Genomic DNA, 27,122 nt, shown 5'->3' with positions numbered 1-27,122 from the left:
TACAGAACAATGCATTTCAAATATACCCTCAAGCATGTCTCGCCCCTTTTGCAAGTCGGTAATTTGTTTATTTGTATTTATGTCTGTCTCTCCCCACCCAGACTGTAAGCTCGTGGTGGGCAGGGAATGTGTCTGTTTCTTGTTGTATTGTAATCATCATCATCATCATCATCAATCGTATTTATTGAGCGCTTACTATGTGCAGAGCACTGTACTAAGCACTTGGGAAGTACAAATTGGCAACATATAGAGACAGTCCCTACCCAACAGTGGGCTCACAATCTAAAAGGGGGAGACAGAGAACAAAACCAAACATACTAACAAAATAAAATAAATAGAATAGATATGTACAAACAAAATAAATAAATGAATAAATAAATAGAGTAAAAAATATGTACAAACATATATACATATATACGGAGCTCACCTCCTCCAGGAGACCTTCCCAGACTGAGCCTCTTCCTTCCTCTCCCCCTCGTCCCCGTCTCCATCCCCCCCATCTTACCTCCTTCCCTTCCCCACAGCACCTGTATATATGTATATATGTTTGTACATATTTATTACTCTATTGATTTATTTATTTATTTATTTTACTTGTACATATATATTCTATTTATTTTGTTTTGTTAGTATGTTTGGTTTTGTTCTCTGTCTCCCCATTTTAGACTGTGAGCCCACTGTTGGGTAGGGACTGTCTCCATACGTTGCCAATTTGTACTTCCCAAGCGCTTAGTACAGTGCTCTGCACATAGTAAGCGCTCAATAAATACGATTGATGATGATGATGATGACATTTGTTAAGCACTTACTATGTTGTCAAGCACTGTTCCAAGCACTGGAGGGGATACAAGGTAATCAGGTTGTCCCACATGGGGCTCACAGTCTTAATCCCCATTTTACAGTTGAGGTAACTGAGACACAGAGAGGTTAAGTGACTTGCCCAAAGTCATACAGCTGACAAGTGGCAGAACAGGTTTAGAAGCCATGGTCTCTGACTCCCAAGCCTGTGCTCGTTCCACTGAGCCACGCTGCTTCTCTTTCCCAAGCACTTAGTACTATCCATAAATACGACTGAATGAATGAATCACCATATCTCTGGTTCTTTATAACTGTTCCACTGCCTAGTTCTTTATGTTAGGGCCCCAATCCAACTTTCTGATGGGAATAGTTTTCAGCTCAAAGTGATGGTTTATTTACTTGATTCAGAAAATTATATTCCTCTGAATGGACCATATCAGGGCTAGAGACTAAGCACTTTGAACAGTGTTTGAAAAAATCCTTCCAAAGCAGCAGTGAGACACTTCTTACCCATTTTGAAAATCCTGATAGAGTGTCAAATGGGACGAATATTGCTGCAGCAGTCAGAGGAGATTTCAAGTGCCTGAAAGTTTGGAGAAAAGGAGAAACTGATTTTTAAAAAATGATTTATGGTATTTGTTAAGCACTTACTATGTGTAACACACTATTCTAAGCACTGGGGTAGGTACAAATTAATTAGGTTGGTCACAATTCCTTTTTCTCAGGGGGCTAAATGTTTTAGTAGGAATGTGTCCATTTATTGCTATATTGTGCTCTTCCAAGAACTTAGTACAGTGCTTTGCACACAATAAGTGCTAGATAAATACGATTGAATGAATGAATGAGAACAAGCATTTAATCCCCTTTTTAACAGTTGAGGAAACTGAGGCACAGGGAACCTTAGTGATTTGCCCAAGGTCACAGCAAACAATGGGCAGAGCTTGGATTTAGAACCCAGGTCCTATGACTTTCAGGCCTGTGTTCTTTTCACTAGGCCACACTCCTTCTATAATAATAATAATAATAATAAGAATAAGAATAAGAATAATAATTAATAATGGCATTTATTAAGCACTTACTATGTGCAAAGCACTGTTCTAAGCGCTGAGGAGGTTATAAGGTGATCCGGTTGTCCCATGGGGGCTCAGAATCTTAATCCCCATTTTACAGATGAGGTAACTGAGGCACAGAGAAGTTAAGTGATTTGCCCAAAGTCACACAGCTGACAGTTGGTGGATCCGGGATTCGAACCCATGACATCTGACTCCAAAGCCCGGGCTCTTTCCACTGAGCCATGCTGCTTCCCCAATAATAATAATAATGGCATTTGTTCAGTGCTTACTATGTGTTAAGCACTGTTCTAAACACTGTGATAGATACAAGGCAATTAGGTTGGACACAGTCCCTGTCCCATTTGGGGCTTACAGTTTTAATCCCCATTTTATAGATGAGGTAACTAAGGTACAGAGAAGTCAACTGACCTGCTCAGGGTCACACAGCAAACAAGTGGCAAGAGCAGGGATTAGAACTCAGGTCCTTCTGACTTCCAAGCCCCTGCTCTATCCACTAGGCAATGCTGTTTCCGCATGTTCCTTCTTTGTCAACTCATTTTTGACCCACAGATTGGTCAGAAGGAAGGAGGTGATAGAAAAGCAGCTCAGAAGACCCTCTCCCAAGCCAGAAAAAGAATGTCCTTTGTTTGGTGACCCAGAAAAAGGCTTCTGACCGCACTACAACCACCACGGGCATGCCCGGAGCATGGAGGTTGAACAAATTCCAGTTACACAGGGGCCACTCCAAGACCCAAACTGTCAGGGAGCAGAGCACCGTGAAAATGCTTCTGTTTTACGGCACTCCTCCGGCACCCAGGAGGTACTATGTGCGTGCTGAGGATGTTCTGAAATGGCCACAGAGAGTGGATTGTTTGGGGCAATGGTTTGAGTTCCCTCTGCTACCCAAACAACCCCAGCTTGGATGTAAGATGTGCATGACTCAGTGGACAGAGCACGGGCTTTGGAGACAGAGGTCAAGGGTTCAAATCCCGGCTCCGCCAATTGTCAGCTGTGTGACTTGGGGCAAGTCACTTAACTTCTTTGGTGCCTCAGTTACCTCATCTGTAAAATGGGAATTTAGACTGTGAGCCCCATGTGGGACAACCTGATCACCTTGTAACCTCCCCAGCGCTCAGAACAGTGCTTTGCACATAGTAAGTGCTTAATAAACGCCATCATTATTATTATTAGTAGTAGTAGTATCCTCAGAATTCAGGTAGTAAGGGAAAAGTATGTGACAAGGAATAGCTAGCTCTCTTCATCCCTTCAAAGCCCTACTGAGAGCTCACCTTCTCCAAGAGGCCTTCCCAGACTGAGTCCCCTTTTCCCTCTCCTCCTCCCCATCCCCCTGCCCTACCTCCTTCCCCTCCCCACAGCACCTGTATATATGTTTGTACAGATTTATTACTCTATTTATTTTACTTGTACATATTTACTATTCTATTCATTTTGTCAATGATGTGCATCTAGCTTTATTTCTATTTATTCTGATGACACCTGTCCACATGTTTTGTTCTGTTGTCTGTCTCCCCCTTCTAGACTGTGAGCCCGTTGTTGGGTAGGGACCGTCTCTATATGTTGCCAACTTGTACTTCCCAAGCGCTTCGTACAGTGCTCTGCACACAGTAAGCACTCAACAAATACGATTGAATGAATGAATGAATTAATAGGGAGAATGAATCTGTATATATTGGGGCTGCTGTTCAGGTTATCAGAGGGTTTATAGTGGATAGTCAAATGCTAAAGGAAGTAGATTGGAGTTGGGCTGTTGGTGACCATAAATAAATGCCAAATTCAGAAGGAACAATAAAAATGCTCTCTGTAGCTGTCTGTTTCTGGCTGTAACCTACTATAGTTCTTCTTTAATGTGTCTTTTGGAAGCTGCAGTGTTGGATGTTTGACAATTTGGGGGTGCTGTGGAAACTGTCAAAAAAAATTGCCTTCATAAAGCCAAAGGAAAGCAAATCTTGTGATTTCTTCTCAGTGGGGTGAATGTGCAGATTCAGCAGGAAAAAGACCACCGGATTAGAGCGATGTATTGGTCAACTATGAATTTCCAAGGATTCAAATTTTTAGATCTTTGCCCAAAAAGCCTTTTTCATTTTTCTGTGTAGTGCTTTTGTTGTTTTCTGAGCATGGGCTAGTAAAGGGCAGTAATTCTAGTGGCAATATTTTAGGACTTTCACTTAAATTCTTTCCATTACTATACCTCGATAGTCATGATTTGATGACAAATTGTATCAACTGAAGCCAAACCATCTGAAAATGAAAACTCTTGAAGATAAGGGATGATATGATCGGGGAGACGACAATTATTTATTTATTTATTTTTTTAGTGGGGGCTAATGTAATGAGATGTAGTTTAGTAGATTTAAGGAGGGAGTTTCTTGCAGGAGGAGGAACATGTTTGTTGAAGTGGAAAACTGAGAATTGATTGCAAGATACAATTAGGAGATTATCAGGGATGGTGTATAGAAGGAAAGAAAAAAAGGAAGGGTAAAAAGTAGCACACTGTCAGAAAGTCTTAAAACCAGTAGTCAGGAGTTCTTTTTTTCGTGGTATTCGTTAAGTACTTATTATGTGCCAGGCACTGTACTGAGTGTTAGGGTAGTTACAAGTTAATCAGGTTGGATACAGTGCATGTCCCACACGGGCTCACAGTCTTAATCCTCACTATGTAGATGTGGTAACCGAGGTACAGAGAAATACCCATGACATTACCCAGTGTCACACAGCAAACAAGGGGTAGAGCTGGAATTAGAACCTCGGTCCTTCCAACTCCCAGACCTGTGTTCTATCCACTAGACCGCCCTGGTTCCTGTTGGATATGAGAGAAGTGGATTTCGATTTGAGATTGTGGAGGATGGGAGCTGATGTGTTCCGAGTAATATTTTAAAAAGATGATTCTGGCAGCAGAGTGCTATACTGAAAATGGAAGAACAGTAAGTGGGCTGATGCATTAGTTCAAACCAGGAGGTGATGAGTTCTGGGGCTAAGGTGGTGGGTGTAGGAGTAAAAATGAAAGGAAAGATACAGGAAATACTACGGAGAAAGGAATGGTAAGATTTGGACCACAGGGACAATGATGCTAAGTCTTTTCGCCTTCTAGGAACATGGGTGGCATACTACACTCACAGCATAGTGTTTCCAGATTGGAACAAAGTTAAAGTTGGGCAGAGACATGCTGATCATGACTGCACCCTTGGAGATTCCTTTTCTCTTCCCTGCTGCCCACTGAATAATCATCTGGAGTTGATATATACAGTAAATAAAAAATGCAGATTAATCTTCTGCTGCATGGATTTCTAAGTGACTTTCAGAAATGTACTCTGCCTATGGCATAGTTCAGTCAAAACTATTATCCTCCCATACGGAGCAATAATGACAGAACACATGCAGTGTAATGTAAACTTACAAGCCAGTTCCAGCCAGACATGATTAGCCTGTCATCTTTTCCAGCAGCAGAGCCAGAAATAAATAAATAAATAAGTAAAATCACCTTATTCATATTTATTAGACGGCTTTGCATTGTCCCTGGCTTTCCTTTCCAATTGACATTTTTGTTTGTTTTCTTGGCTCACATGCCGGGTCCAGTTCAATTTAATCCATATGCAATCTAAAGAATAAAGTGACCTTCACAAGTAAGTTTTTTTTTTCCATTTCCTTTGCATGATTGGAAAAGTTTCTTGGCTAGACAGATTTAGCTGGCTTTCCTGTTGTTGAATAGATAGATGCCTAGCCACGGAAATTGGGATGCAATGGTGTGACCACGACCTGTTACTATTCAGGCAATTGGTTTGAAGTCTGCCAATTGTATTTATTAAGTGCTTACTGTTTGTGGAGCGCTGTACTAAACTTGGGAGATAACAGCCACATTCCATCCCCACAACAAGCTTACAGTCTAAGGGGAGAGACAGCCATTAATATGAAGAAAATCAGGAAACACATTTAAGAGAAAGGGAATATGCAGATCTCTATGTCTCATCTCCATTTGCTTGAAATAGGAACCTGAATCACTGGGGGCCCGGCAGCAGGTTTTGAGTTTGTCTGGGGTGGTGGCTGACTGCATTCTGGTCTACTAGCCTGCTGCTGTAAGGAGCAGTGAAAATCTAAGTGGCTAGACATCGTAGATTTTTGGTAAATGAGCCTGTGGTCAGTGGACTTTGGAAAGACTGTCAAAGGACGAGAATGAGTGTGTGTGTCTGTTCATGCACATGCATTCACACATATAATCATGTTGTCATTGTGAAGTTTTTCATTCTATCTTAGTTTCCACTCTGATGACGATAGTGCTAGCAGGAGGCAGAGGGAAGATTGACAGCCTTGGAGATTATAGATCTTTGTCCTTCCTGCAAAATCTCCCCACCACGCTACCAGCGAAGGACCGTATCTAAGGGCAGGAAAGAGTGCACTCTTCCTCCATCAGCCTTCCTGTCCTGAGCTGATGATGGCAAAATGCCAATTTCTTCCAAGTGTTTATGCGGGCACTAATTATTAAGAATTGGACCACAAATGCCCTCCTCATTGCATGCATCGACCACTTAAGAAGGCAGGGGAGAACAAAGGCCAATCAGGTTTTGATGATTCATCTGGACAACCAGCTAAAGGAGCTTCCAAAATTTGGTTTCTACTCGCATGATTGCCTGCAGCAAATAATTTCCTCCCCACCAGCTATTGAGAAGGAAACAAAAGATGTTGTTGTTACCACATGCCGGTAATTTTAAGCAATGATTGCAGTGAACATCAGGGTCGGAAGAGGGGAAAAGTCAGGATGCAGCAGATGGGCTCACGCCAGAGCTCTGGCGGAAGAAGAGGATAAGGAATTTGGAGTCAATTAAAGAAGTCGATCAATCAGTGGGTATTTATTTGAATGCTTACTGTGTGCAGAGCACTGTATTAAGCACTCAAGAGACTACAATAGGCCTTGTAGAAATGATCCATGCTCTCGAAGAGCTTACAGTAATTGCCTAACCTGTGCAGCACTTAGGAAAAGTTTAATTGAAGTAAGAGATTTAATCTCATGTGCTGCTTTCCCTTTTTCTTTCATTTATTCAGTCACGGATTCATTCAATTCAGAGTGGGCTCCGAGGCCTGGGCTCTATCCGCTGGATGACACTGCTTCTCGGCTTTAAACGGCCCTGTTTCCCGAGCATCTAAGAGGGTGCAAATTGTCTTCTTTAGTTGAGTGGTTATTAAAACTTCCCCCACCCAAAAATATGCAATCTTTCAAAAGGGCCCCCAAGAACCCAAATTCCTTAAGGAAGTTGGTCTCGAAACAAATTGGACTCCCGTGTAAACTCCCACAAATTGCATAATAATGATCAGGTGTGAGCAAGCTAACTAGACCAGACCTCTGTATTCCAATTGTTTTGGAGTAGCTAGAAAATCAGCCTTGAAGCCTTGAAGGCAGTGAGTCTGGGAATGAGAATACATACAGCCTCCTGACTTGCAGGCAGATGCGTAGGTGGAGACAGCAAACATTTTGTACATTGCCGGGCCTATGGCTCAAGAAAACCACATTTCTTCAAGCTATCAACTCAAAATTTGAGTGAGGCTTGGGGAAAGAATTCTTGATTAACTGGTTTCTTCTTGTATTGCCCCAACTCCAGCTTTCTTCTGCCATTCTTTTTCTTTCATTTTTCCTCCTGCTTTCCTTATTGCTATACTTTATTTCCCATGTAGCAGCCCTTCTCTTGTTTTGGGGTTGCAAAAATATTTAAAAAGGTGGGAGAATTATGTGACTAAATATTGGATTATGGATTTCTGAAGTTCTTGGAATCAGAGGTACTGCCACTTACTTGTCTGTTTTGCTATCTTGTTTACATCACTTACCTTCTCTGTGCCTCAGTTTCGTCGTCTATTGAATGGGCATTAAATTCCTGTTCTTTTTTATGGTATTTATTAAGTGCTCACTATGTGCAAAGCACTGTTCTAAGCGCTGGGGAGGTTACAAGGTGATCAGGTTGTCCCACGGGGGGCTCACAGTCTTCATCCCTATTTTCCAGATGAGGTAACTGAGGCACAGAGAAGTTAAGTGACTTGCTCAAAGTCACATAGCTGACAATTGGCAGTCGGCATTTGAACCCATGATCTCTGATTTCAAGGCCATGCTTTTTCCACTGAGCCATGCTGCTTCACGCTGCTCTTCTTCCTAATTAGGCTGCAAGCCCCATGTGGGACAAGGACTTTATGTGGTCTTATTAACTTGCATCTAGCACAGCATTTAGTATAGCTCTTGGCACCTGGAAAATGTTTGAGATATAAAAATTATTATTATATTAAGAACAATTGGAAACCCATCTAAATTTCCTGGATGCTTCTCATTAGTTTTGAGAATAAATTAGTTCATTACAGTTGCAGAGGATATTGGAAGTCAAAACTAAAACCATGCACCATCATTGAAGTGTATTATGCATTTATTTTAGCTCCTCCTACCCTTCCTCATTGGGTGTTTTCCAGGGGACAGCTCAAGGTGATTTTATTTTATGGAGCTCAAAGTAAGGCTGAGAGTATGAGAGCCAAATTTGAGGTTCCAAGTGGTTGAGTCAATGGCCTAAGAATCGAGCACAGGTAGAGAGGAAGGGAGAACAGGAAAAGGAGAAAAAGAGATAGAGACACACACACAACAAGCAGTTGGACAAATAAGCAGGGGTAACAGTGACACTCTTTGTTCCACTGTCTCCCCCGCCAAATCACACTCATCAAGGCTCACACTCATCACACTCACACTCATCACTGACACCAGGTGCCTGACAATGGCAGCAGCCTCTAAGGGTCAAGAAATGGCACTGTGAACTGAGGCTATCTTCCTGCTGTTGCTGCTATATTCCCTGTTCCTGTTGCTTCTGTGGTTGCTTCAGATAATTCTGCTCACCTTTCCCACACAGAGATTATCTGAGGCAAGAAGCTGTAGGGCAGAAGCAGTGGTCATGGTGGTAGTGGAGGGGATCATTAGCTACTTTTCCTTTTTTTGTACTTATCTGTCGCTACAGTTGCTGGCTATCCTGTACTGGGCTTACTGCTATGGTAATCACCATGGTTACTGCCACCATGGCCACCTATACAGTCAAAATTGCCTTGACAGATTTTTTTGTTATTGTTCAGATACTGCAAGCTCCTTCCCCATTGTCTAAATAAAATTGGGGAATGGAGAGGACCTTAGAATTTCCTTTGAGGAACTTTCGCCAAAGGATGAGGTATTGTACTGACTTGATATGTGCTTCCGGAGGCCCCGGGGCAATTGTGACATTTTGAATACATCCATAAATTAATACTGGTCATAGAGACCAACATATCACTTTGATGTAGTTAAGAGATTTGCTTAACCTGTCGGGTGAGGGCTGTCTGTGTCCTTGAGTTTCTTAAGTTTTAGATTCTGAGTCTTGTCCCATTGAAGTCAACGAGGGTTACAGTTACAGAAGATTTCTCTGTCTCCATGTGCTTGAGTATTGGGAAGGAAAGGAAAAGAAGGGAAAGTAGAAAAGGGGACTTTTCCTTCCCCTGGTTTTCCTTCCTCCTCCTCTTCAGTGGATGTTTGTCCGATTGTCTTGAAGCTGCTCTATCACATTCTCTCTCTCTCACTTTCTTTCTCTCTCTCTCTCTCTCTCTCTCTCTCTCTCTCTCTCTCTATCACACACACACACACACACACACACACACACACAATCACATCCAACCTGACCTTTCTAACTCTTCCCTAAAAACCTATCGGTAACATTGCCTGATTATTCGACAATTGACTGGTAGAAGATCCAGTTGTGACCTTTACCATCTCCATCTCCACTTTATTGAGCTCAATGGTTATCTGTAGTACAATTAGCAAACATGCTATTGGGATGTAAAATGGAGGAACAGAAAGGAAATTATTCCTCAATTTGTAGTTAGGTCCTTATAAAAATGTTTTGTTTCATATTTAAGCACTAAAGTAGGATTTGGACCATTTAGGAATGGTCAAGGAGAGAACAATAATAATAATGAAAGTATTATATTTGTGAAAAATGCTTACAAAGAAAAGCTGAAGGGATTGGCTTCCTGGAACATGGAGAAGACAGGGCTTAGAAGGGTTTGATTAGTCTTTAAATATATGTGAAATATCATAGGAGTAATAATGAGCACCAGTTCTCTGAATCCAGCAAGGATAAAAAATGAAGTTTGAATTTCAGAGAGAAGGAATTAGGTTAAACGTTAAGAGGAAATGTTTTGACTAAGGGGAGAATATTGCATAGACAATGCACACACACATACACTCACACACACACACCATCCCATGTATGCAGAATTTGAAATCGGCTGCCTACCAACTGCATACAGCCAATTTTTAAATAAATGCTGGTACATCTGGTGCCAGAATAACAGTGGCCAACATGTACTATCTGGCTCCTTGTTCCCAAATAGTGACCAATGAATAAATTAGGGGATTGCGAGTTCCAGAAGGGTAATGATTGTGTCTCTTGCTTCTGTGGAATTTCTCCTATCACTTAATAAATGCTTCTCACTCAGTAGATCAATACCATTGATGGCATACTGCAGAACACAGGGTGTCCAGTGGTTGTGTAGATGATTTCTGATCCCTGTGATCCTTGTGGTATCCATCCCCACAACCTTCCACATTTGTCCTCTTGCATCTCCAGGTACAAGGAATTCCATTTTTATGCCAACAAGTCCAGAAAGTTGGATTGCAGGACCTTTCCCATCTATATAACTGTAGAATTTACATAGGGCTGGTAATTTTATGTGTGTGTGTGTGTGTGTGTGTGTGTGTGTGTGTGTGTGTGATTGTTCCCTGGCATTTTGTGTTGGTTGGATTTCAGGTTCCTTAACTCCCTACAGGGTACCGTGCCTCTGCAAGACATTAAAGCTATGACCCTCTCTGTTCCATCCCCAAGAGCTCCTGATGGGAGGAAATGAAGACTGCAGCTCCCTGGCTCTGCCATCTTCTTTGAATGATCTGAAGGGAGTGGTGATGTTGTTGGCAATGAAGATAATGCCAGATTAACTGGCTTTCCATTCACACAGGCAACAAGATCCATTGGGAAGGGAGCTAGAGTCATTGTTGTGTCCTCAATAATCATGTTTCCAGCAGCAGTCAGGAGATGGCAGCTCTGATTTCTTTCCCCAGTGGGCCAAACAAACAGTGAAAATAAATGGGGAGAGTAGGAGATAAAAGCAGAGAGAAAAAGAGATAGGGGAAGATAGGGATAGGAAGCAAGGAGGAGGGCAGAAAAAGTAGTCAGTACATCACAAGTAAATATATTTGAACTACCCCCATGAGATCTCCAAGTAAAGGAAGGTATTCTATCTACTATATATGTCAGTTCATATTTTAAAAGATGTTTGTCCTCAGATACAAAATCAAATAATTTAGGATGTTTCACACTTATACCAGTGCTTTTTAACCTCTAGAACTAGTAGATTGTGTACTCAGATATTATTTTAAATAACATAAGGGACACAGGTGTTTACCTTTGGAAGACAAAAGTGATCTGTTCAGTTTGTTTTAAGTGAAATTTTGCTTCTATCATGTAAGGAGTTGTTTACTGTAACAGATAGTTATATCTTTGAAACTTATTTGAGCTTCCATTCTAGATATTTTAGATATTCCTTCCCCCCCCCCCACTGCTCATAACTATCTTAGCTACTAGAGAGGGAAGTGCTTTCAGCAGGTAGTAGGAAATAGCAACTGAGTGTCACCAAAAAGAACCAACTAGAATGAAAAACACAAAGCACTCCACTAAGCTCTCATTTTGCTAAAGAAGATGTTAAGGTATTCAGCCAATTGAATGATCTGACTGAACAATGTTTAACTGCTTTATAATACACATTAAATGGACATTAAATTTTTCAAAGACAAACACTTGGGAAGAACACATTATCATTGCCAACAAAGAACTTAGTGTCATCTCAGACTCCTAAATAGCGTCTCTAAAGTGTTCTCTAGAGGGAGGAAGAAACAACACACTGTTTAAAAACAAGGAAATCCTTAACCAAGATTCTGACTTGAATTAGCCAGATTGGATAAAAGCTGTAGATAAGCAAATTAAATTGTTGAGTCTCTCAGTTTGCAAGGCATATGACAGATTTTGAATAAATGGGTGACTAGATTTTAAATATTTAATATCAGATTTATTTGCTAAATCAATCATCTTCAAAGGAATTAGATACTGTCCTATTGTAATAAAGGAATGCAGGGTTATTTGTAAGAGGCACATATACTGGAGATCTTTCCTTGTGCCATGTGCTCTAATTTAAAATGATTTGTAGGGGAAAGCAAATGTATGGAGAATATTCTCAAATTTGTCATGTGGGTACAATTTCAATATAACAGTCTAGATAAATGAGATGTTTCATGTGTTTTATGTTCTAAGTATAGTTTTTCTTCAAATTTGCACTTTTATACCCATGGATTTCAGTATTTAATGTATTTAATTTTATTTTCCTTTCCCTTCTTCATGTTTTCAAATGTTATTTATTTATTTATTTATTTATTTAAAATTCCTTTTTCCTGCCGAGGTCTGCAAAGCAATTTCCTGCTATGTAACTCATGCTTTTTAGTTCAAAGCTTTTCCACTATTATTGCAAGTTCAATGAATTCCTACATAACAGTCGACAACAGATGTGGGACAGACTCTCTGTTACTGAATACATTAAGCGAGCATTTTATAATTATAAAACCTAACATTGAATTTTTGGAAGTTGTTTAATCAACCAGGATGTTATAATAGAGAAGAATATGCTGGTTCATGGCATAGACACGTAAGGGACTTCCTGGCTCTAGTTGAACTATAACAGCCCAGTATTTGATTTCTATACTATGAGGGAAAGAGTTTTGCCCAGATAATCTTCCCTTAGCAGCAAATTGAGCAAATGCACAGTTTCTAAGCCAATTTTCCTTTTTGCTTGGTAAAGGTGGGCATTTTTCCCTGACCCACACCTTCCTTGAAATCGATGCTTCACTCATGCATATGCTTCTTTCGAGAACTCATCCTTCACTTCTTACTACACAAATATATATTTACTCCCTTGATTGGCAAATTGACAGTATATTACTATTATTCAAGCAGCATGGTGTAGTGGATAGAGCACAGGCCGGTTCAGGGTTCTAATCCTTGCTCTGCCACGTGTCTGTTGTGTGGCCTTGGGCAAATCACTTCACTTCTCTGTATCTTAGTTATCTCTTCTGTAAAATGGGGACTAAGACTGTGAGCCCCGTGCTGGACAGGGACTGCATCCAACCTGATTTGCCTTTAACCACCCAAGCCCTTTGTACAATGCCTGGCCCATAGTAAGCATTTAACAAATACCGCAATTATTTTTATTATTATCATTACTATTAGCTCAATTTATATCCTGTTCAATATTTGTCCAATTGTCAATGTGGCAAGTTAGGAATATATGAAGATCATGTTTTGTGCATTAGTGAGAAATAGATTTTTAGTTCAGAATACATTTTTCCAGTCATATCTGACCATCAGTAACATCATCCTTGTCTATGAAGGACAGCTTCTAAATGATCTTTCACATATCTGTTATGGAAAATGTTGTCTGTCTAAGATTGAGGGTGCTTACAGAGAAAAAGCTGTGCCTTTTTAACTCTCTTTGTTCAGTTGTTAGCATAGACCATGTCCAGAAAGGTGTTTAAAAGATGCTTTTCCATTCTGCTGCTGCTAACTGAACTGACTAGCTTCCTGCCTTGAAGACAGACTATAGAATTGCTGTAATACAAATCCGCGTAACTTTTAAATGATCATTGTATAATTAAGTATAATATTACTTTAAACTTAGCAGTCTATCCTACTACCTTTGGTCATGCATTTTCCACAAAACACTCTTTTACCTTCATTCACATCCTCCCTTTCTGACTGAACAGATTGAAACCATCTCAATTGACATTCAGGTAATGAGAACCATCCCACTGAGTTTCAGTGATGCCCAGCAGGTCATCTGCTCTCTCATTTATAAACATTTTTAGGCTTTCTTCTTTATTTTTCAAGCTTGATGCATTTGTACACAGGTATTTAAATAATTCTAGTGTCTGACATTTGGAATTTTGGAAATACATACTGGATTATTTAAGTTCAGTATATTTGCTCCTTCCGACTTTTAGATGGAAGTCTATATGCAATCTGAAAATATAAGAGGGAAAAAGAAATAGGATGAAAAACTATGATGGAGCAGGGTATTTTAGAGATCATTTGCCATAATTGTTGCCAATCCAGAATACTTCTCAAAAAAGCTGATGTGCTGCTTCAAATGCTAGTTTGCATGATCTCCAGGACATATCTCAGAGTGAAAGGAGATGGTATTTATCTTTAGAGTTTTCTGAAAATGATACGTTATATTTCAAATAGAAAGTGGTTATGAGGTCATTGACTAATGTTTTTGTCATTGAAAGAAAAAAAATCAGGAAAGGGAACACAAAGTGAAATGTAATCATTCCTCTGCTGGACATTCTGTCACTAGCCAAGAGAATCGGAAAGTGTAATTGACTAGAAATAGGAGTTAAAGGATGAGTCAATTTGCATTAGCCATGGTGGGCAAAAATGCAGGAAGTGGAATAAGTGTTGCAGTTTAGAAATTCTTTTAACTCTTCTGAGAGGATGATTCTGAAAGATGGGATTTAAAAATAAAAATAAATGGAGCTCAGTGTTACAAATGACTTTTTCGTGACTTTGCCTATGTGCAAAAGCTGCATCTTAGAACTATCACCTTCTGGTAGGTAACCAGGGGCAAGTAGGTCATATTTAATTTGAGGCCACTGGGGTGTGCATGCAAGTCCAAAAGAGGACTAACTCTGTAAAATGTAGTACTATGTGAATGAGTATATGTGTATATTTGTATATACATATATGTGGCTGAGGTTTCTGAGAGTAAAATATTCCTTCTAACTTATGTTACCATATTTCTGTGAGTTCAAAGGGGGGAAGGGGGCAAAGCCTCCAGGGATTTGGGGCAAACAGCAGGAGGGGAGATTGCGGGGGAGGGAGGGTGAGAGAGAGTGAGCTAGAGAGAGAAACACATAGACAGCAGATGCACACAGACAAAAACACATTACACAAATACGCATTGTACGGTCACCCTGGAGCTACCTTCCATAAACACATTCATATTTAAAGTTCAGCTTCTCACCAGGATCATGGACTCAGTGGCAGGAAAAGTAGTTTCCCCACCTAGTTGCCCATTAGAGGAGCTGCAGAAGTTTTCTACTCAACTGCCTTCCCAGTCACCTACTCTAAGGGAGCCCCATTCCCTCCTCTCGCCTTGGGATCCTGTGGATTTCAGGCTTGCCCGTTCTTCACAGTACTTGAAACAAAGCCAGACGAAGGCAGGAGGTGGACTGGGTGGAATGAAGAGAGAGAGAGCAGGAGATTGTAGCGGTCAAGAAAGAGGAAGAGAAATAATGAGAGAAGGTCTGATATTTTTCTCCACATTCCCTTCCCTCACTAGCTCTTCCTGTTATCCGTGATAGGAGGAGGACAAGAAAAGTGGAATTAGGCAAGTACCACAAGCCTTCTCCCACAGGCTCTTTACTGTCCAACTTTCGCTCAGCCTTGGGCACAGCCACCCAACTTTGTGGCCCCAAGGGGCAACAATCACCGGGGTAGAAGGGCCCCAGCCAGTGGCAACAGCTGCAAGATCCCCTGCAATGAAACCACAAAATAAAACATTTCAAGAATGTTTCACTCTGCTGCCTGGATTATCTTTCTGCAGAAACATTCTGGGCATGTCACCCCTCCCCCCCCAAAAAAATCTCCAGAGTCAACCTCTATGTCAAGCAAGAACTCCTCACTATTGGCTTCAAAGCTCTCCATCACTTTGCCCCTTCTTACCTCACCTCCCTTCTCTCCCTCTACAGCCCAGCCTGCAAACTATTCTTCTCTGGTGCTAACCTTCTCACTGTGCCTCATTCTCGCCTGTCCCACTGTCTGGCCCATGACGAACCTCTGGCCTGGAATGTCCTCCCTCCTCAAATCCACCAAACAATCACACTTCCCCCCCTTCAAAGCCCTACTGAAGGCTCACCTCCTCCAGGAGGCTTTCCCAAACTAAGCCCCCCTTTTCCTCTGTTCCCCCTGCCTTCCCCATCACCCCGACTCACTCTCTTTGCTCTACCCCCCTTTCCCCTCACAGTGCTAGTGTGAATAAATGTGTACAGATTTATAATTCTTTTTATTTATATTAATGATGTGTATATAGCTATAATTCTCTTTATACTGATCCTATTGATGCCTATTCACTTTTTTTGATGCCTGTCTCCTCCCTTCTAGCCACTTAGCCCATTGAGGGCAGGGGTTGTCTCTATTTGTTGCTGAATTGTACTTTCCAAGTACTTAGTACAATGCTCTGCACACAGTAAGTGCTCAATAAATAAGATTGAATGAAGAATGGATTTACAATAGAATGGTCTGGTCAGAGAAAACGGGGAGTGTGAAAGAGAGAGGCCAGAAAATCCATGGTAATGGAGGTTGGCTGGACTAGGAAGAATAGGGCTCTCCGGCTAATTGTCTAAATTAAGACAGGAGATCTCCTGAAGAGGAGCTGGGACCCTAAGAGAAACAGTAGTGAAGTAACAACAAAGCAAGGAGGAGGAATCCCACCAGTCATCTTTCAGTTCAGGAAGGGTAGTCATAAATGAATGATTTCAAACAGGGTAATCGGAATGTTGGGTTCAGTAGGAACTACATATGTAGCAGCTGGCGGAGGATAGGATGAGACATTGTCTCCTGCTTCTCTTTCATCCTACCAACATTTAGGCAGTCACCAAATTCTGTCGTTTTTCCTTCAAAAAGTTTTCACAATTTGTCCCTTCTTCTCAATCCAAACTGCCCCCACGTTGTCCCAGCTACTTGTCATGTACCAATTTGACTACTGTCAACCACCTCACTGACTTCCCTGCCTTCAATCTCTTCCTTTTCTGTCCATACTTCACTCTTTTACCCAGACCATTTTCATAAAATAACATGCTGCATAACTTCCCCCCTCAATAATAATAATAATAATGATAATGATTGTGATTGTGTTATTTGCTAATACCACGTATGTGCCAAACCCTGATCTAGCGGCTGGAATATATAGATACAAAATAAATAGGTCAGACAAAGTTTCTGTCCCACATACAGTTCAGAGAATAACAAACAGGGAGAACAGATATTGAATCATGAATTTAACAATAATGATAATAATGATGGTATTTGTTAAGTGCTTACAATGTGCTAGGCCCTGTGCTAAGCGCTGGCGTGGATACAAGCAAATCAAGTTGGACACAGTTCCTGTCCCATCTGGAGCTCACAGTCTCAATCCCCATTTTACAGACGAGGTAACTGAGGTAGAGGGAAGTGAAGTGACTTGCCTAAGGTCACGCACATCAGACAAGTGACGGATTCAGGATGAGAACCCATGACATTCTGATTTCCAGGCCTGGATCCCCTATACCATGCTGCTTCCAATTTACAGACAATGAAATTGAAGCACAATTAAGTTTAGTTAAGTGAAAAAGCCTGGGCCTGGGTTCTCATCCCGCTCTGCCACTTGTCTCCTGGGTGACCTTGGGCAAATCCCTTAACTTCTCCAGGATGCAGTTCCCTCATTTGTAAAATAGGGATTTAGAGAAGCAGCGTGGTTCAGTGGAAAGAGCACGGGCTTTGGAGTCAGAGGTCATGGGTTCAAACCCCGGCTCCGCCAATTGTCAGCCGTGTGACTTTGGGCAAGTCACTTCACTTCTCAGTTACCTCATCTGTAAAATGGAGATTAAGACTGTGACCCCCCCGAGGGACAACCTGATCGCCTTGTAACCTCCCCAGCACTTAGAACAGTGCTTTGCACATAGTAAGCGCTTAATAAATGCTATTATTATTATTATTATTATTATTATTATTATTTAGACTGCAAACCTAGAACACTGCTTTGCACATAGTAAGTGCTTAATAAATGCCATCATGATTATTATTATTATTTAGACTGCAAACCTCAATGTAGGGCCTAACCCTATTACCTGTATCTACCCCAGCACTTAGAACAGCGCTTGACAAATAGTAAGTGCTTAACAAATACTATAAAAAAAAAAATGAAAAGTTACTTGCCCAGGGTCACACAGTAGGCAGGTAACTTAGCGGGAATGTAATAATAATGATGATATTTATTAAGCGCTTACTATGTGCAAAGTACTGTTCTAAGTGCTGGGGAGGTTACAAGGTGATCAGGTTGTCCCACGGGGGGCTCACAGTCGTAATCCCCATTTTACAGATGAGGTAAATGAGGTCCAGAGAAGTGAAGTGACTTGCCCAAAGTCACACAGCTGACAATTGGTGAAGCCGGGATTTGAACCCATGACCTGTGACTCCAAAGCCGGGGCTTTTTCAACCGAGCCATGCTGCTGTAAATCCCAGTCCTCTGGCTCCCAAGCCCTTGCTCTTTTATCAGGCCACACTATTTCTCATGTACTCTGCCGTTCAAAACTGTTATCTATTCCTCTTGGCATCAAGCACAAACGCCTGAATACTGACTTTAAGTCTATCAATCAGCTCTCCCCAGTCTACTTATCAATCAATCAATCAATCAATCGTATTTATTGAGCGCTTACTATGTGCAGAGCACTGTACTAAGCGCTTGGGAAGTACAAATTGGCAACACATAGAGACAGTCCCTACCCAACAGTGGGCTCACAGTCTAAAAGGGGGAGACAGAGAACAGAACCAAACATACCAACAAAATAAAATAAATAGGATAGAAATGTACAAGTAAATTAAATAAATAAATAGAGTAATAAATATGTACAACCATATATACATATATACAGGTGCTGTGGGGAAGGGAAGGAGGTAAGATCTCACCACTCCTTAGCTCACAAGCTTTGTTCTTCCCAAGCCTACCTATTTGCTGGCCCTCATTCTCGACTATCCTGCAGCTGACTGCTTGTTCATGCCTTCCTGTCAATTTCAAACAAGACCTTTTTCTCACCCTATCTCTTCCATCACAATTGAGGAGAATGTGTGCCATGCATGCTTTCAGCCCTCCCTCCATGGCTGAGGAACTCTCTGCCTGCCCTGGCATGATTTATGTATGGCAGCTTCGGTATAAAAGCCACTGTTCTGGCTTCGTGTCTCTCTTCACCTCCAGAGCAAAACGAAACATTCAGCCTTTATAGCCTCATCTCCTTGGGCACTCTCAGTTCCCCTCACCATGCCCTGGCAAACTGCCATCCCTCCACCCACTAAGGGTTGATAGCAGCTCCCTTCACACCATCGAGGAGACTCCATCTTTTCTGTTCTCGGCCAACCTGGTGGGGATGAGAACAGTACCTGCCGCAGGAGGCCTCGTATAATCTCAGAAGAGCTGTGGACTTTGTATCACAAAGATAAATTCTGCTCCTTTAACTGTAGCTCCTTACTGACTGTTGTTTTCCTTTTATGGTTTGTGTATTTGTGCTTTTCCTTTATGCATTTTAATGTTTTAGTGTTTCATTGCTCCTGATGTGTTTGTCTTCAGTCTTCTCCCAGCTTCTATATTGTGAGTCCCTTGAGGGTCAGGGTTCATGTTGAATTTCCACCTGCACATTCTTTCCCAGAGCTTGAATAGTGCTCTGTGCAAAGTAAGTGCTTGGTGAATTCGATTCAGAAAAGTCTCAGACCTCTGTACCTACCATCTTCATAGCTCTGCTGAATCACATTTCCTCCAGGAGGGCTTCCCTGCTTAATATCTCATCTCCCTACCTAATATTAATGGTATTTGTTAAGCGCCTACTACGTGCCATGCACTGTTTTAAGCGCTGGGGTACTTACAGGGTAATCAGGTTGTCCCACATGGGGTTCACAGTCTTCACCCTCATTTTACAGATGAGGGAACTGAAACAGAGAGGAGTGAAGTGGCTTGCCTAAGGTCACACAGCAGACAAGTGGTGGAGCTGGGATTAGAATCCATGTCCTCTGACTCCCAAGCCCGGGCTCTTACCACTAAGCCACACTCCACCATCTCCCACTTCAGTACTTTCACTTCAGTTAAGAAATTAGTTACACCCCCCCAAAAACATATACACATACCTTAATATTTTATTATTCCCTCCTGCCTGTAATTGATTTTAGTGTCTAGACTATATACTAAATTGTGAGATGCTCGAGGGCTGGAATCATGTCTACTTATTCTATTGTCCCATTCCAAGTGCTTAGTATAGTGTTCTGCACAGACTATGTGGTCAGTAAATATTGTTTCATTACAGTCTTTCTAGACCTTAAGCTCATTGTGAACAGGGAACATGTCTACCAGCTTTGTTATCTTTTACTCTCCCAAGCATTAAGTACAGTGTTTGGCACACAGTAAGCACTCAATAATAATAATAATAATAATGACACTTATTAAGCACTTACTATGTGCAAAGCACAGTTTTAAGCACTGAGGAGGTTACAAGGTGATCAGTTGTTCCACATGGGGCTCACAGTCTTAATCCCTATTTAACAGTTGAGGGAACTGAGGCCCTGAGAAGTTAAGTGACTTGCCCAAAGTCACACAGCTGACAATTGATGGAGCTGGGATTTGAACCCATGACCTCTCACTCCAAAGCCCGGGCTCTTTCCACTGAGCCATGCTGCTTCTCAGTAAATATGACTGATTGATTGAGGTGACCAGAATGTTGTTGTTTATCTTTGTTTTTTTTTTCTCAGTAACACAAGGCATACCTTTTTTATTTAAGTAATATATACTTAGACCCCAATCCAGATGAAACCAATATTGCCTTTTCAGCTTTGAGGGGCCATTTTTCTTTGTAACTTGTTGCTGTTGGTTCCAGGAAAATGCTCCTCTCTGTTTAGCTTTAGTCTTCCAAGCACAGAGAGGTTGAGTAAATATCAAGGGGGATTAGAAAGTTTACTACTACGGGCACTCCTTTTTGGGCACTACATTTTCCAGAATCTTCTGGAAGATGGGAGACAGCTGGGAGTGGGTGGAACTGGCCAGTAAGAGAACCCAGGAAGAGCTAAACCAATCAGCAAGTTAGGCAGAGCTTTTAAATCCAAGAGAAGAAGAGCTTGCGCTCTCTCTTCCTGTAATTTTCAGAATGGTTCTGTCTTCTTCAGCTGGATGAACTGTAAGTATAAACGCAAGCAAGTTTAATGATTAAAGTGTAAAAGACTGGTTTTAGCTTTGCTCTCCCTTTGGCTGCTCTTCTCTCCCTTTTGCTCTCTTTCTGTATTACATTATTGCCTTTTCTGCTTTGAGGGGCCATTTTTCTTTGTAATTTGTTGCTGTTGGTTCCAGGAGAATGCTCCTCTCTGTTTAGCTTTAGTCTTCCAAGCACAGAGAGGTTGAGTAAATATCAAGGGGGACTAGAAAGTTTACTACTACAGGCACTACATTTTCCAGAATCTTCTGAAAGATGGGATACATCTGGGAGTGGATGGAACTGGCCAATAATAGAGCCCAGGAAGAGCTAAACCAATCAGCAAGTTAGGCATAGCTTTTAAATCTAAGGGAAGAAGAGCTTTAGCTTTCTTTTCATGTAATTTTCAGAATGGCTCTGTCTTCTTCAGCTGGATGAACTGTAAGTATAAAACCAAGCAAGTTTAATGATTAAAGTGTAAAAGACTGGTTTTAGCTTTGCTCTCCCTTTGGCTGCTCTTCTCTCCCTTTTGCTCTCTTTCTGTATTACATTATTGCCTTTTCAGCTTTGAGGGGCCATTTTTCTTTGTAATGTGTTGATGTTGGTTCCAGGAGAATGTTCCTCTCTATTTAGCTTTAATCTTCCAAGAACAGAGAGGTTGAGTAAATATCAAGGGGGACTAGAAAGTTTACTACTATACGCACTTCTTTTTGGGCACTACATTTTCCAGAATGTTCTGAAAGATGGGAGACATCTGGGAGTGGGTGAAACTGGCCAATAAGAGAGCCCAGGAAGAGCTAAACCTATCAGCAAGTTAGGCATATCATTTAAATCCAAAAGGAAGATGAGCTTTAGCTTTCTCTCAGTGTAACTTTCAGAATGGCTCTGTCTCCATCAGCTGGATGAACTGTAAGTATAAACCCAAGCAAGTTTAATGATTAAAGTGTAAAATACTGGTTTTAGCTTTGTTCTCCCTTTGGCTGCTCTTCTCTCCCTTTTGCTCTCTTGCTGTATTACATTTGAATTCCTACGTCTGAGACTTTGGCAAGTTAATCAAGACTGCTGCAACCATGAATTTCCTCACAGTCCTCCTCCATTAACTGGGATTAACCTATTCACATGAGTTTAGATGAACAGGTGTTTGCAGTGAAGGAGAGACTTGGAAAAATATTGATGTCAGTGAACTGCATTCCCTCATCCTGATTTGGACAGTGCCCAGGTCAACTAAACTGGGCTTCCATTCTGATGGAACCTATATTAGCCATGTTTGCTGGATTTGGTCCTCACTTTATTTGCATTAAAATAATTTAAAGTGTTTTCCTTGATATAGATATATACTATATCCTTGATATAGTATAGAGTTTTTGAAAATACCTCTCTTTTGGAAGGAGATCTTTTTCCCCCTATTAACAGGAAAAGTTCAATATACACAGGGTTGGGCCATGACTCAGTTGTTGATAGTGAAACAAATGCTCTCAGTGGACCATTTAATTTGATAACTCTTTCCCCCAGGATTCCCTTATTCTCTGTCAGCTCTTGCAGATGATTAAAGTTCGACTGATTACTTTCCTTGTTGCTTGGTGAAATTGATGGCTTTGAAGTGGCCATCATATATGTTTCTGAATTACTTCAATCCTGGTGATTCCCTCCCCACCACACACACACACACACACACACACACACACACACACACACACACACTCACACTTTGGAAGAAAGGCCTAGAATAGAGTTTTAATGAAATTTGAATAATTCCAGCATCTCTGGCATAAATGCCTTGAGACCTAATGTAATAAAAAGAGTGGTAGCAAAATATGGAGTGATCAAGGTTTAGACTATAATTGGGCAGGTATTTAATGATTTCATTTGTAAATGTCATATTTTTGTACCTTGTGTTTCTTGTTGGTGTCAGATCAGCTGTTTAGCAGTGTGTCCTAATGGAACGAGTTCTGTCTGGGGGATAGTGGACTTGGGTCCTAATTTTAACTAGGCAGTTGCCTGCTGTGTGACCTTGAACAAGGCACTTAACTTCTCTGTTTCCTTATCTGTTAAAAGGGTATTAAATACCTGTCTCCTTCCACCTTAGACTGAGCCCCACATGGGACAAAGACCAAGTCCACACTGATTATTTTGTTGTCTATCCCAGTGTTTATAACAGTGCCTGGCACATAGTAAACAGTTAATGAGTACTACTATTATTGTTATATTTGTTCTATATGTGAGCAAAAATTTTTTTAAAAAAGTTCAAATGCCTCATTAGACTTATTTACATGGGAATTGATGATACCCTAAATTCTCAGGCTGTGGAGCTTGGCCCTTCTAATACAATTGAGATTTCAGGATATCTAAGATGAAATGTAAGATCCAGAGCCATACTGGTCTTCAACCCAGGAAAAGCATTTGGATTGCTTGAGAAAAATAATTACCTTGTCAAAGCGCCTGGGAAACTAGAGTGAGAGGCACTGCACAAATATATGGGTAGTTGGAAGAATATTTTTGAGGAGTGTTTTTCAATAATGAGTGCTGTGAGCATTAGTGTTCAGAGAAAAGTGACAATTTGAGAATTAGGAAATGTTCTGGCTCTTAGGCTCACCGAATGATCTTAGACAAGGCACAAGGCTCCTGAGTCTCAGACTCTTCATTTGTAAAATAAAACCGTTTGGTGAGCCCTGTCTTCCCATTATGCAGAATGGCTGAGCAAACTGTGGAAAAAGCTTTTCTCCCAGCAGTACAAAGATGTGCAGTGTTGGCACACACTGTTGGAGGTTTACCTGGGTTTTGCCATTTAGGATACGTGTATTTTAATTACAGCGAGAGCCTTGTCCCTGCTGTTTTACTACCTTTCTAACAGTTCTCCCACTTACCTTGGAGAGATGCATTTGGGCAATGCAAGATCTTGAGAGCAATTCTGTCTTGGAATCAGCCTCAGACTCTGTTTCTCCCATTTTCAGTTTGAGAGTAAAGAGGGAGGGGATGTTTTGCTACCCTGGGACCAATAATTCTGTGTATTTATTTCTCAGAGATGAGATTATTAAATTAACTGCAAAAAATAGCCCCTGTAAAAAAGATAGCTATGTTCTGGTATTGTTTTTTTTTTTTGCTTTAAAGCTTAGTATTTGTACAGTTGCCATAATGGTAATCTTGAAGAATTTTAATAAAGCAGAAAACATTACCCATACACCTCACATTCCACTCCTTGCCCCTTTGAGCTCTGGAGTTACTTTTCCTAAAATGATCAAATTTACACTTTAAGAAATATGCATTTGTTTTCCTCCTTGGAAATGCATTGTCTGTGGCTCCTCAACACTGCATCATTTCAATGTGACTCTCTCATCCTTCGCTTTACTAATTTTAAACCTGGCTTTGCAGTATAGCCAATAATTTGGTCATTACAATGAAGCAGAGCAATATTGGATTCCTTGAATTATGTTTAAAAACAAAACTGGGTAGTACATTTGGGTTATGTCCCAGAGGGAATTATTCTCCATTGGCAGAATGGATGGATATGTCTTCTATGTCATATGTGTCATATGTCTTCCATGTCACATGTGTCTTCCATCTTGTGTTGCTGAGATTCGTGAGTGAATCATAGCAAGGAATGTTTCCAGTGGATGGTCAGAATTACTCTAAGCCTAAGTGGTACACAGTTATATCATAGCCTTTTCACGCCCACTTTAAAAGTGAATTTAACGTAACATTTAACATAAGTGAAATGTAGTCACTGGATGGACTCTGAGATTACACCATGTCCTCCCCCAAGCTGCTTTCATTGGGCTTCAACTCAGGTCTTTAGAAACCACACTGCTAGAGGAGAATTAAGAAGCATAGCTGAAGGACCAAAATCCTTCACATCTAGTTTCTGTGAGAATATCAAAACAGCTGTGTCCATCTTGGATGCTCAGTTCTTGGCTTTCTGCCAAAACCTCCTATGAAGACACAATCTGTCACCCATAATAGAGGTCAGTAGTAAAAGCCCGGCTGGTATCAAAAGCTCATTTCACATCCCTGTCATGGAGTCAGGGCTGAAAATGAGCACAAAATAAGTAGAGGACTTAACAGCAGTGGCCAGTAGAGTAATCCCTAAGGCCAAACTTCAGAATAAGCTACTACTTCTTGTTTGGCCAGTACAGACACCTGTGTCAGTCCATGATCAGCTGAAAAACAAGCCATAATTAGCACTTTCTCATTGAATGGGGCAGATTGAGAGTAGCTGCATCAGTCAATGGATCATGTTTATTGAATGCTTACTGTGTGCTCTGTACTAAGCACTTGGAAGTGTACAATATAACAGAGTTGGTAGATATGAGCCCATAGATGTGTTCAAAATTTAGACACAGTAATAACCTGACATAATACATAATAATCCAAGAACATTTTTAATTATTAAAACACGTAGTTTTGGCCATTCCCTCGAGCTCTCCAGCCCTCACTGAATTTCCAATGAGGGGTTTGCTGTTCCATAGCATGCAGGGAGGTAGGCTAAGTGACTTCTAACCCCAGGTGAAATTGAAAGCTGGCTTCCTTGATATTGAAGGCTTTCATTTCTTGCTAGCTTCATCAACAGAGGGGTAAGTACATTCCTGAGACTTCATTTGAGGGACCTAATTTGGAAAATGGCAGCCTGGGAGAGGCAGAAATTGTAGCTGCCTTAAACCCTCTATACCGATTAGTTTCCGTAACCTAAAAGGTTTAAGGAAAATGTGAGCTCAGCACTCAGCACCCAGCGCTGGCACAAAGGGTCTTCAAAAATCACTGATCACCCCTGTTAGGGGCTTTTCCTCGCTACAGTGTCAGTGGTTAACATTTTTACCATTAAGTGGCAGGGTTCAAGGACAGAGTAGCTGCAGTGAACACAGGCTGTGAATTTAAATCTTGTGTGTTTACCCTGTGTCCTTGGAGAGATTACTTTTCTGCTATTGTTTAACACACGCTGCGCAGAGAGGCATTTTTAAAAGTGAATACTTGATTCTTATTCTCTCCATTAACCTCAGAAGTTCCTCTTTATTTTTCCTGCTTATAACTGTGTGGAGGTTTTCTTTCCTTTTTCTCCCTTCCTCTCTCCCAACATCCTGTCTGATTTTGACAGAATGGTTGTTGCTGTTTTGGTTTGATTTACGGTTCGTTTGGGAAAATGAAAGAGGCAGTGTATATTTGAAAGAAACTAATGATGCAGGAGCTCAACATAAGGCACATCACCTTTCAGTATAACACAGAAAGTACAGGGATGTGGGAAGGAGAGGAACAGTGAGCTTGGTGACCCATATGCCCTGGTTCTTTTGGAGATTTTTTTCCAGGAACTGCAAACAGAATTGCACTAGTTTAAAATGGAAGATTTGCTTGAGCAACGATCCTCATAAGAACTGGCCATTATAATACCTGGCTTAATAGCCATTGGTTAGGTAATGTTCTGGGTAGAGACAGAGTCATTCACATGCTAACTAACCAGTCATTAGCTGTAGTGATGATTGATTTTTGGGGAAGATTATGGCTTTGATAACCATAAAAGACATCTGACAATAGCCACCTTTCTTATTTTATTTTTGCTCTTTTGTTTTGGGAATGCTTAAGGCGGAAATTGGAAAATGATTCATTTCTAGCTAGGAAAGTGGCAACATTTATGAAGCAAAAGGAGCTCATGGATGGATTTTTAAAATAATAATAAATCTTGAGGTGGAGAAATATTCATTGCTTATATAAATTGCAACTGGTGAAGATTAATTTGAAAGGAGGGCTGACTGACTCTTTAATATTACCAAAACCTGCCGGTCTCACCTCCACAACATTGCCAAGATCTGCCCTTTCCTGTCCATCCAAACCACTACCTTGCTGGTTCAATCTCTCATCCTATCCCGACTGGATTACTGCATCAGCCTCCTTTCTGATCTCCCATCCTCCTGTCTCTCCCCGCTTCAGTCTATACTTCACGCTGCTGCCCGTATTATCTTTCTACAGAAATGCTCTGGGCATGTTATTCCCCTCCTCAAAAATCTCCAGTGGCTGCCTGTCAACCTATGAATCAAGCAAAAACTCCTCACTCGGCTTCCAGGCTCTCCATCACCTTGCCCCCTCCTACCTTACCTCCCTTCACTCCTTCTCCAGCCCAGCTCCCACCCTCTGCTCCTCTGCTGCCACTAGCTTCCTCACTGGGCCTTGTTTTCACCTGTCCTGCCGTCGGCCCACATCCTTCC

General features: G+C 41.1%; 1 protein-coding gene across 3 annotated transcripts in view; it reads left to right on the top strand.

The window, feature by feature from the left end:
• The window catches only part of LRRC4C (leucine rich repeat containing 4C), a 1,005,802-nt gene that overhangs the window by 306,568 nt on the left and 672,112 nt on the right, over positions 1 to 27,122 (top strand). The gene's annotated exons all lie outside the window — the stretch shown is intronic.

The sequence above is a fragment of the Tachyglossus aculeatus genome, chromosome 22 (genome assembly GCF_015852505.1).
Source record: "Tachyglossus aculeatus isolate mTacAcu1 chromosome 22, mTacAcu1.pri, whole genome shotgun sequence".
In the NCBI taxonomy this organism is placed as follows: Eukaryota; Metazoa; Chordata; class Mammalia; order Monotremata; family Tachyglossidae; genus Tachyglossus; species Tachyglossus aculeatus.
The sequence above is the reverse complement of the archived record's forward strand: the minus strand, read 5'-3'. Positions and strand labels throughout refer to the sequence as shown.